General features: G+C 47.5%; 1 long non-coding RNA gene across 1 annotated transcript in view; it reads right to left on the bottom strand.

Moving 5' to 3' along the window:
- Window positions 1–12,383, bottom strand: part of LOC121071271 — a 478,323-nt gene that overhangs the window by 461,468 nt on the left and 4,472 nt on the right. The window lies entirely within an intron of this gene.

Genomic DNA, 12,383 nt, shown 5'->3' with positions numbered 1-12,383 from the left:
AGGGTGGTGACAAAGGCGAGGAAGGCTGTGAACCCCCAAAAGAGAGCAGTGAGTGGATGTTTACCTAGTGCAAAGACAAGATGTGTAGAGCACAGTTCTGTCAAGGGTATGAAAATAGGCCTCAGTAAAGCAGCATCAGGAGTTTGGGCAGGACTCACGGTATTCTACATGAGAGCGATTGAAAACAAAATAATGTCTAGGTTATTTAAACATATTTTAGTAGAGTCACAAACCTGCATGACTCCAGAGTCCTCTGAAAAGATAGTGCCATTAGATATAAGGGAAACTATCCAAATGCAAAAAGTCCTACAAAATAAAATAAAAATAAATGGAAAACAGCAAAATCAATGGGAATTACTCTAAGTGATCACTTATGAAATACACAAGAAAGATAAGGAAAATAGCAGACAGTGAAAATAAAGAAACCAATAAGGGAAAGGACAACAAGGATGTTTTAAAAGAACCATAATGGGGGAAATTATTGTAATAGCTTACAGCCATTATTGAGAATGGATTCTATAACTATGAGTGTTAGAGAAAGCGTTCAACAAATATTTATCTTCTGTGCTTGTAAGGACACTGAATGGGGTATTCACTTTTTACAGTAATAATGAAAGACTTTCTACTCAACAACGACTGTTTAACTAAGCAGATTATTAAACAACCGCAAGCAAAGTTAATCACAGACAATTTTCTAGAAACTTCAAAGCAATTTTTTGTGAGAGGTTTAAAAAGCGATTCTTTGAGTAACTACTTCTGTGTTTAGCAAGCCTCAGCATCCTCAGGAAATCACAGAGGAGTGGAAGCCTGGAGAAGCAGAGGGCTGTATGGGGCTGGAAGGGGCAAGCAGGATGGCCCAGGAAGCTCCAGAGTGGTGAATCTGGTAGCCCTGGCAGGCCAAGTGAGACAGGCTGAGGGTGATGGAGTTAGGGTTAATTAACAGAATGCTGTGAAGTTAACTGAATTCTATAAAAGTTGGACCTGAATAAGCTAAATGCCTTGTAGAAGCATCTTGCGCCAGAATTGCGATTATTCACCAACCTGGAAATTCTCAGATCAAGCACCTCAGGACACGCAGAGAAAGGCGCACCCAGCAAGGACACGAGATTCCTACCACGTCTGTACAAGCCAGGGGCTGACCTCGTTAGAGGAGAGCTGAGAACAGCTCTGATCATCTGCTTCAAAACAACAAAGCTGTCCAGAAGCAGAGGCAAAGCGACACGGCTTAGTGCTTCCAGCTGAGACAAACGCTGAGACAAACTGTGACTGCTCCCTAGAGACGCACGAGCAAGAGAATAACAGTGAAAGACAGAATTCGGTAAGCTAAAGGGTAGGGCCAGTGCACAAACCAAGAGTTATAAATTAGCTATGAATAAATTCACACTGGACACAAGAAGGCAGCACCTAATCACTACAGAGGGAGTACTGAGGGCTACACTCCAGGAGCAACAGGAATAATGAGCAACTAGTTACCAAATGAGCCCAGCTTATGGAATTAATGGGACAGGGCTGAAAGCACCTCTCCAGCAGTCCCTTGCAGCCCACGTTCCTACAGAAAGGTCATGGCTCATCCCACGTGGAGATAACAACTCGTCAGCTGGAGTGTCTGAGAGGTGAACGCTGGATCCACGGGCTGGAGAACTGGGGTTGGGGGGACTGCTACTGCCAGCACGCAGCACTGGAGACCAAGGGTTCAACCTCCGTGTGGCGTCTGAGAAAGCCACAGGAAGATGTGACACCTGGAAGGCCTGCCTTGCGTGGGGAGATGAGAGCTTTTCTTGGTTCATTTTACAGAGGGAAGGGATGTGACCTATTCACCACCTGCACGGGGTAAAAGCTTCTGGTATCAGGCTGCTCTGCATTCCAGCGGAGAAATGCATGACCTAATGCAGGGGCTGGAAACGAAAGCCAACCAATTTCAGACAAGAAGTAAAGCACATTTCTAACACCGAGGGTAACGAGTATCGGAACAACGGACAAAGTGTGGTCGGTCTCTTAACCAGCCTACAGAAGGTGCTGAGCTGTCCTGCAAGCCGATGGGCCTGACTGGAACTGACAGTAATATACAGAAATAGGAATTTCTTGGCCTGCAAACTTCAGACTCGGTGGCCATAACGCTTTTCTCTCGTCCTGGGATCTGTGAGAGCGCGTGTAGCCAGCAGCAGAGCAGTGCGGCGCGATGGCACAGCTTCCAGACCCCAAGGCAAGCTTAGCTGTCCTCCACACAACGCGTTTTCCCTTGCTCATGCCCGTGTCTCTAGAAGCACACAGGGGGCACGGTTAGGTGCAGCAGGTTGCCAGCAGAGCACAGGGCTGCGTTCCGCAGAGCCGGGTGCAGCACCGAAGGCAGCTCCTGGCATCTGTGGGCACGGGGCCGGGAGCCCGCAGCCCCACACAGCCCCTCCCGGGCACCCTGCGGCAGCGCACGGCCCCGCAGGCAGCGGGAGAAAGGCTCGGTGCACATGGGGATCCCGGGAGGCTTGGTGCAGCCCGGGGAGGCCTGAAAGCAATGCCGGGCAGGTAGGGGCTGATTCCCACAGCTCAAATAGTTTCGCCTCTTCGCCTCAGGCTGCAGGACCATTTGCGACAAAATCCAGTTGCAAAAGGTTTTGTGAAGCAGGTCATCTCTAAACAACAAAATACTTCAGGGGCTTTTTTTATACCTTACTTATGCAAAATGTAACATCGGCCAAAGAAACAGCAATATTTTATACATTATTCAAATGTATCTTTGTCCAACAAGTTATGAAGTAACCCCTTTTGAGCTTAAAACAAGTATTGTTAATTACAGCATTCATTTTATTACTTTTATATGCTTAGTGAAATTAGCACATTAGTGGCTTAATACTGTAGCTGAAGACACTTAAGTCATTTGTGGGGTTTCTATGCACCAAACAAAACTGGATCAGAGTCCATATTGGATTTATTTTTTTCATGGACCAAGATGGGACCAATGCTGCTGCCTCATTGCTTTCCTCAAACCCATCCCATCTACCCACTGTCTCGCCTTCTGCAGGCTGCCATGCCTTTAAAGCACTCCCATAGGCCAGGAATGCCTGGCTTAACCAGTCCTGATCCAAACTGTACTCACATGAGATGTACCGACAGAACTATAGAAATAAAACAAGTATGCTCTCGCATTTCTGAGGAAGCGTTCTCCCCTGACCCTGATTTGCTGAGCAGACACCTTGAAAAGAGTATTTACGGGTTTTAGAGCTCTTTAGCTTATCTGTGTCGTGTAATCACAGCTATCCTTAGTACTCCTCTAGAGGTCACGTTCGTTCCTCCATCAGTATTCCTGTGATGTCGCACCAGAGAGACCCAGTGAGGTGATATACACCCGCACGTAACACCAAGGAGTACAACCACCTGGTAAAGGCAATTTCAAGGCTACGGCAGAAACATGTTTCTGATCTCAGCGTGACCCTGCTATGAAATCAGTCCATACTATCGCTCGGCTCTGAGATTCATGAAATGGATATTCCTCCCGGAGCAAGACAAGACCAGTACGGGGCTGTAAATGCCCCAGTAGGGCCAAGCTCCCTGCTGGGCACATGCAGGGCAGAATGCACCTCATCTCACTTCAGCTGCCTGCAGCACGGACTTTTGCACCTGCACTGCTCATCTCTCCTTACCCAGTGGAAAGAAACAGGTATTCAGATACCTACTTTCACATGGCTTCATGGATTACTTTGATTGCCTCTCCCGCAGCTGTAAAGGGAACCTAGGGCAAGAAGCTCAGCGGGTGCCTCACTGACTTCTACCTGCAGGGACAGTCACAGCCTGAGAAAGCTCGTGCCCTAGGAGACAAAAGATACAGGTGAACAAAAAGGGCAAAGGTTTGCACTTGCAGTGGAAAGGGAACGAGGTTTTGTAAAAGCAAGTGTTGGTGGGAAAAGGTGTGAAAGAATGAAACAGTGAAGCAATGCAAACAAATTGTCCTATCAGTAGAGGAAGGAACATGCTACGACCGTTGTACCAACCACAGCAGTACAACCCTGATACTGAAGGGAAAACAGCTGGATTAGAAGTTAGACCCCACGGGGGGACAAAACGGGAAAACAAAGTCATCCCATGCACCACAGGTGCCCTGTGACTCCTAAAAAAATAAGTGTCAATTAGGAAGGGAAAAAGGTAGAGGACATAAGTGAATGGTATTGAGAAGAGGGGCATGGCCTACATCATCTGAGAACAGCCAGATAGAGCTCTCTGACCTCTGCTGCGCTCCACAGAGCGACGTGCAAGGGACACGGAGCTCCTCTTCCACCTGCCCTTCTGCATTCCCCACTCCCACGTACCTCCTCACCTTTTTCCTTCTCTTTCAGCTTTTCTCTTGATCCTGAGACCAGCTGCACTATGCAGCATTAACAGAACATGGCAAGAGGGCACCATCAGCTTTCATCAGCCTGGGATTTCTTGCCTTAGAGAGGAAGCAAAGCACAGCAGCCAGGACTGCCCCACATCAGGGAGGTAAGAATCTCAGTCCCCAGCTGTCACGGCTGATCTGCAGGCTTAGAGCCTTCAGCTGTGACTGAGGAGTTGCCCTGCTTCCTCAGAGCATCACAGAGCTGTCATTCTTACATCTTTTTATCCCTTTGTACACAGTTGTTTTGTCAGTCCTGAAAGGTAATTATCACTGGAAACAGAATTAAACAGAACCAACTCCTTTCTTCCCTGCTAAGAGTTACTTAATAGATGAAATGGGTTCTGCAAATAACCTTGCTCAGAGGAATGAGAATTTGGTATATTTGAAAGTTGACTGCATTTCTGTTCCAGTCCATTTTTGAGAAAGCTGTTCAGTCCTCTCTTTTCTGTATCTCACTCAGTTGCATCCTAGCTCTTCTCCACTTCTTCAGGTCTTTCCTGTGATGACAAAGGAAAACATCTCAAAATCCTGAGCCTGTCACTCAGATACACAGCCTGTGGATGTACGAGACAGTCAAAGTGCTCTGTGTGCCACTCGGCTCAGTGTGTCCCCAGTCTGTGGTTTGCCTCTTTCTGCTCAGTGTTGTGTATTTTTGTTCCTGGCCAGCCCACTGACCCTGTAGCAGTCCTTCTGGCTCCTTGTCTTGATGCTTACCTTAAATGACAGGTTCTTCAGTCTCCTGACATTCAACCCAGGGTCCTGATCACGCTGCCTTTGATGCACCATGCCTTTAGGTCCTCCAGCTTCGTCTTGCTCAGACCTCAGGTCTTAATTTTGCCCTTGGCTATCTTTGGCCTCTGTCTTCAAACCTCTTCCTGCTCGGTCCCTGATCTTTGATTCCCATTGCACACAGCTCAGCTGGGATTCCTTATCAGGCCTCCTATTTCCTCCGGAGATGCAGGATATCTCACTGGCTTTATGGAACCAGTAAGCCAATCCCAGCCTGTCCTCCATGACTAAAAGCAAGTCTTCCAGGAAAATGTGGTTCAGTTTCAAGTTTTCTTTCGAGCTTCCTGAAAGTGAAGCAAGCTATAACAAAAGCACAGGGGCTATTAAGAGAATCTCATTAAAAAACAGATTGTTCAGTGAAATAACAATGAAAAGTACGTGAATGGTTAGTTACTAAGAGAAACAGACCTGGTACTGCAATGGGTGATATGGATAAGCCAAGAATAAACAAGAATACAAATAACAGCCCTAGAGAAAAGCATATGGCTCTGAGCACTATTGCTAAATCAGCTGAAGAGTTCACAGAAATCCAATTAGCAAGGACAAAAGCAGGAATAGCTGGCCAGAATGCCAATCAATATATGAAGCAGCCAGCATGAAGATGGAATGTATTAAACACGTCCAGCCACAAAGTGAAACACCAGCAAGCAAAAGAAAAGCATGCACATGGTAAGGACGCAAAGTGTTGGTTACAAGCGCAGAGGAAAAAAAAAAAAAACTCTGACATGCTTAAACAAGGAATCCAGTAGCAGGAGCACAGGGCATAAGCCGTACAAGGCACATAGGACTTGCACACACGGCAGCATGACTCTGGCTCTATGTGCAGTTGTAGTGGGTGGGACTGTGCGGTACTGCCTTACACGCCTTGGGCAGCCCCTTCACCCCATGCCCAGCCTGTAACAGGAAGAACTTTTTGGTCTGTTCTCCCAAGCAACAAGTGACAGGACAAGAGGAAATGGCCTCAAGTTGTACCGGGGAGGTTCAGGTTGGATAGCAGGAAAAATTTCTTGAAAGGGCTGTGAGGCATTGGAACAGGCTGCCCAGGGAGGTGGCTGAGTCACCATCCCGGAGGTATTAAAAGACGTGTGGATGTGGTGCTTACCGACATGGTGTAGGGCTACACTTGGCAGTGTGAGCGGTTGGACTTGATGATCTTAGACATCTTTTCTAACCTAAGTGATTCTATGATTTTATGATCCTAGGGTGACTTTACCAGGCAACTCCCGTGCAGTCCCAGAGCACTCCTCTGAGCTCTTCACATCCCCGTGTCTGAAGGAGCTGGCCCCCAGGCCTTACAGCAGGCCAGGCCTCTCTTCAAGCTCCCCATGAAGACACCTGAGATAACCCTATGCCAGCCTCACTGTCCCAAGGGCTGCTCTGACATGCACCAGTAGACCAAGATTTTTTCATGTGTTACTAATTCATTTTGTTGCTCCCACACAGCTTTCCTCCAGAAGCAAATCCTCATCACCACAGACACAGCGGCAGGGCTGCAACGTGACGCCTGCACCTCCCGGGCTGGGTACTCTTACAGCAGGGGCACAACCGCCAGAGCAGCCCGTCTCTTCACAGGAGGGAGGAACAGACCTTTGCTCGCAGCACAGCGAGACAGACTCCCAGTGGCACGAATTAATATCACCTTCGCAGCTCTTGTTGACAATCTTTCCAGCAGCTCCAGAACCGGACCAGTAGCTTTAAACCTGATTCTCGATTTTGAAAAATGAGCAAAGTACCACTTCAGTCAGCGCTCCAACAGCTCCATCTGTCTTCCCTGAAGGGTTCCGAACAAAAGCAATTTTCTGAAAATCTTATTTTTTAAAAAGGTAAACCCAAACGGTCTGGTGGTATGGCCAAATGATGACAAACATTGCCAACACTCAGTCTAGAAAGCCCTCTGAGAATGCAATATAAAACCAGACCCACTTCTTCTTCTTTTTTTTATGATTTTATCATGTGCACCTACTGAAGAATATTCTAAAGAACATGCTAGGACACTGGTTAGCTCTGATTATATCATTCAAGTTTTCAGTCCATTATATGCCTGAATATCTCTTCAGTCATGAATAAAGCTGGAATAAAGAGTAAATCTTTCACAGCAAAAAAGTTTCACTAATATATTTGCATTCCAACCAGAATTACTAAATAATCATGAACATGATAAATGCAAATGAATTCACTGTTAATAAAAAAGAGCAAAACTCACACACCAAATAATAAACTCCATACATCCACTGCTGAACACTACTCTGCAAAGTCCCCTTGCAGTGTCTGCCTAGAAATTTACCGCAGTCAGAATCTCCCAGGAAGTTTCACTTACCGCAAGTTGACATACTGATCTGAAATGCCTGCAATTGCTTTATTAAACCGGTGTTCGTACAGTAACCTCACTTGCTATTTTATGTGAAACGGAGGAAAAGCTCACACAGACACAGGCTGGCATGCTGCAGCAGGCCAAGATCTCGGTAACTACCAGCAGCAGGCTGGCTTGCAGCCTGGCCTCCACTTGTCCAACATTTCACTTCAGCCGGTCCCTGACAGGTATTGCAGCCCCAGAGGACACGCCTGGAAGACCAATGCGAAAAACTTTGGCAGAGGGTGTTCAGAGCCTTACCCGAAACGTACCGGGGTGTCAGATCTCACAGCGCTGCGGATTCCGACTCAGAGCCATTACCTCATGATAGGGGAGGTTCACACTGGGAGTTAGGAAACATTTCTTTACCGGGGGGTGGTCAGACACTGGCACAGGCTTCCTAGCGAGGTGGTTGGTGCCCCACGGCTGTCAGTGCTCGAGAGGCATCTGGACAGTGCCCTCATTAACATGCTTTATCTTCTGGTCAGCCCTGAAGAGGTCAGGCAGTGGCACTCGATGGTCTCTGAGGGTCCCTTCCAACTGCACTATGCTAACCTCACCTTTCATGGCACGTGTCTATCCCAGATCTGACTTCAGAGAACACTCAAATTTTACCTAAAGGTAGGCCTGTAAATTAGGATGACATTTCACCAAAGAAATAGAAGGTGCAAAGAAAGTTCCTTCAAAAGATTTTCTTCATGTCCTCTTCCCACTGCTTTTAATTTCAGAGTCAGACCCAATTCAACATGACTATGCACACTACGTTTAATTGAAATCTCAAGTAATTACACTTAGGAAGAATACTGATTAAGTGCTGTACAATTAGTATTCATCACGGAAGCTGTGATACTATGAATATGAGACCACATTTCTAGCTTCTTTTTCTTAGAAGCTGTTTTCAGGAGCCAGCACAGTGTGGAGTGGAACTGCTGAAGATGTAAATCTCACTTTCTATCCAAAAACACCATTAGAAGAAGGAACCATTGTGAAAACCAAACAAGAGAGAAGCCGTAAGAATTATGGGGCTACTGGAAACTCTGAATTTTAACAACAGATTATTTTTTAAGAGTGGGAAAAACACTAGAAAAGCAGTGGAGCTGAAGGCCAGGACTGTAGAGGAAGATGCTGTGCAGACAAACCTGGCCATGGAGAGGTGCTCGGAGGTACGTTTTCTGAAAGGAAGGTGCTCAGATCATCGCGCTGGATTCTGGCCAACTGGAGCAGCTTTGACACAGACAAAACCACAGCGAAAACTTGGAGCAAATACCAAAAAAAAACCAAAATGGTATAGCCAAAGCTTGGTGGTGGGACGGGCACAGAGAGGCTTTGGAAAACTCTTCCAAATAAGAACAGGTCCTGCACCGAACATGAAGCCTACGCCAAGAACTCCTGCACGCACAGCCTTAGAGAGACTCACAAGACAGCACAGAGGAGCAGGCACGGGTTGCTCTGCGGCAAGCACGACCGAGTTCACGTGCAGTGCCTGAACCACAGAACTGCCTGCACGTACCCTCACCCCACCCCTTTAACACAAGAGTAGCTACAATTGTTCCACAGGATACAAGCATGGTTTTAGGAAGCAAATTATTCACAGTGATTTGATGTGCCAGTTTTTAAGAATTATTTGTGCCTGCTTACAAAGCCATTGCTTTTCCAAACAAACCATATCCAAGCATCTCAAACATCACAGGTATCCCACACCTATGGAAAATCTCAAAGGTACACTGGAAACCACAGACCAACAAACCTCGGTTACGCATAGACTATTTCTCCTTTGCGAGAATAACCCAGCTTATTTCAATAAAAAATGTGCATTACAGCCCCTGCGAACATTACCAACCCTCAGCATGAATAAGAGATGAGAGAGACAGAACTGGTTCAAATGTTTTAATGTAAATCCCTAAAGGCTTCTGAAAAACTCTTTACAAAAAGCAATGAAGGGGCCATAGTTATTAAACGCAGTAATCACTCTCTTGTACTAAAAGGTAGGTCCAGATTCAAAACACATTAGTTATTTTCCACAAAGTCAGATGACTGAGGAGTGGACGCATGTGTACACACCATGACTTGTTGCAGCCTCCGACCTTCTAGTTGGTTCTGTACTTCACAACCAGCCATTGCCTTTTCATTTGCATTTTGCTGAGAATTACAATTCTTCCTAGTTTTTCTTTCATGCAATTATGTTGATATCCCCAAATCACAGCCTCCTTTTTCCACTCCCTCTTCCCTCCCTCTGAGCTGTTGGCTGAGAACATAAAGAGTATCAAACCATTCTGAAGAGGAGAGGAAAAAGAATAAAAAAAATATGGTCTGCAGTCAGCCACCTACTGTTACCTAAAGAAGAGTGTGGTTGTGTTTTGTCAGCAACAACCGGTGCTGTCACTCAGAAGTGTTTGTACAGCAAATCAATATTTGCTTACTGCTCAAGCTGGCAGGCATACAGACTCGCAAAAGATGTTTCAGCTTTTTAGGTTCATAAGCCACGTGTTCCTGTGAAGAGCTATTCACTTACCAATTATTCCCACGCTCTTGTCCTGGTGGAACATCAGAACTTTTCTGAAAAATCAACATATATATTGGAAAACTGGGCAATTCCACACCGTACTGGATTGAACTTTTCAAAAAAAAGAAAAAGTAAATGTATTAGACATTTTATAAGCAGTTGCACTTAAAAAAAAACAGATCAGATTGATCCGGTAACAAAGCTTGGAATGGCTTCTTAAATCTGGGTCACGCTTCCCAAAATGACAAGCAAGCCCTTGCAGAAGCCCCATTTTAACCAGGCTAAATGTGATCCTGTCAAAAGTTACGCTGCTGGGAAGTGCAGCGTTCAGAGCTCTAGGAGCAAGCAGTTTGTTTATTTGGTGACAAGCCAGCTAGTGGAAACTGCTTTACTTTCTTGTTTTCCTGCAAAGAAACAGTAATGTTATGCACACCCAGACAAACATATTCACTGTGCTGGAAAGCATTCAGAAGATCACAAACTTGTATGATAGAGTCCTCGCAACAGCTTAAAGCCTACTCACACGCACATTCTTCGGAACTCGTCTAAAGACATCCTCCGAGGCTGATAGGAACTCCGTCAGGCTGTCAGCAGTGGCACTGGTGGGGAAAAAATGGTAGAAGAAATGTTCTGTCAGCCAGCTATAACCTCACTGCTTCAAGACTGGTATACAGAGTAGAAGCACTGGGACAGCAAGCGACATTACTCGTGCACTGAAGGATGGGGGGAGAAGAAAACAAGGTATTGCCCTCGTTTACCAAAAGGAGCCTCCTGGCCAACAGCATGAGGGCCACCAAATTTCTTGGGGTTTACACCAGTATATTGCAGTTAGAGCAAGGGCAAGTAAAGAAGCCCACTGGTGCACTTCACTTAATGAATGCCAAATTTCATCTGAAACTTCAAATCTGATGTGACTTAGTCAATTTATAGCAAGGCCTTCATCTAGGAAGTCTGACCAATGTTCAAATTAACTGACTGTTAGTACAAGACATAAAGAGGGTCCAGTTATCTTTAAGGGCTCAAGAACCAGAAACGTTCTTAAAATTATTTTTGAGAGCTTGAAATAAAAACAAACAAATAAATAAATAAATAGTCAAAGAGCATCACCAGAGAGCCATCTCCAGTTGCAGACTTTCAACTGCATCCCACTTGAGACACTTTACACATGCCCCACTCCCAGCAGGAGAGGTTCACGTCTTCCTGAAAATTAAGGCCAGTAATGGCTCTCATGTTCTGATACCCAAGGACAGGAACAAGTAAAAATCATCTGGTGCTTTGGCAAATCTTGGTCCACAACTATTTCGGCTGTGCAAAATATGTTGTGGATGCCCCATCTCTGGAGGGGTTCACGACCAGGTTGGATGAGGCCCTGAGCAACCTGATCCAGTGGGTGGTGTCCCTGCCCATGGCAGGGGCTTGGCACCGGGTGGCCTGTGATCCCTCCCAACCCCGGCCGCTCTGTGGTGCCGCGTTCTGTAGAAGAGCGTCACACTGCTCCGGTTCGGTACCAAAGCTGGGCGCAGCAAGGCCTCATCCCGCCAATCACAATGTGTGCAAAGTCGCACAGACGTTGTGTTTAGAGTACTCCACGGCTTGTAGGGACTGTTCAGAGTACCAAAGCAGCATGGAAAAACAGCACCATGCCGCTACAAGGAACCAGATTTCGACACTCGTGCCCTGCAGGTGCGGCAGGGAGGGATTCACCTCAGCCACCGCCACACGGAACCACTTCGGGTGTTAGGGGCAGGCGGCCGGGCGCTCCTCCCTCTGCGTGCCTCTTCGTGATCCCAGCACAGCGAGGTCTGGGGCCAGAGCCCCGCTGTCGGCTGGGGCTGGGGAGAGGATTCCCTCCTTCAGCCTGGTGTTACCAGCGGCTGGGCACCTGCCGAGCCGCCCCGCGCAGTCCCACCGACCTCTTGCGGTCATGAAGCCAAACGGACGCATTTTTGCTCGGGCTGGGTGTTAATTTGGGGTGGTGTCGACAAGGCCGGCCTGTCGGTGAGCTTTGTGGGAAGGCCGGTCAGGAGGCAGGGCTCTGTGTGGGAGAGGCTCCCTGCGCTTAGGCGACGAAGCGCAAGGCGCTGCAGAGCTCTCCTCACACAGCGGGCACACGCAGAGGCTGCGGGCGAGCCTGAGCAGCCCCAAAGCCTCAAGGGGCTTCGCGGCGCTGCGCGGGCATGAACAGGGAGCCCCGAGGGCTTGGGGCCGCTGCGTTATCACCGGCTGTAACCCGGACCAGCCACCGACATCCCACGTCAGCCAAGCCCCCGCCTTCTGCCCCCTCCCTCTCACGGGAGCCCCGGCTGCGGGCGGCGCCGAGCGGCCACCGGAGCCCCGCGGGGTGCCGCCCCCCCTCCCCTCGCCGGTCGGCCCCA

The sequence above is a fragment of the Cygnus olor genome, chromosome 5 (genome assembly GCF_009769625.2).
Source record: "Cygnus olor isolate bCygOlo1 chromosome 5, bCygOlo1.pri.v2, whole genome shotgun sequence".
Classification (NCBI taxonomy): Eukaryota; Metazoa; Chordata; class Aves; order Anseriformes; family Anatidae; genus Cygnus; species Cygnus olor.
Note: the sequence above shows the minus strand (reverse complement) of the source record. Positions and strands in the feature narration are given on the sequence as shown.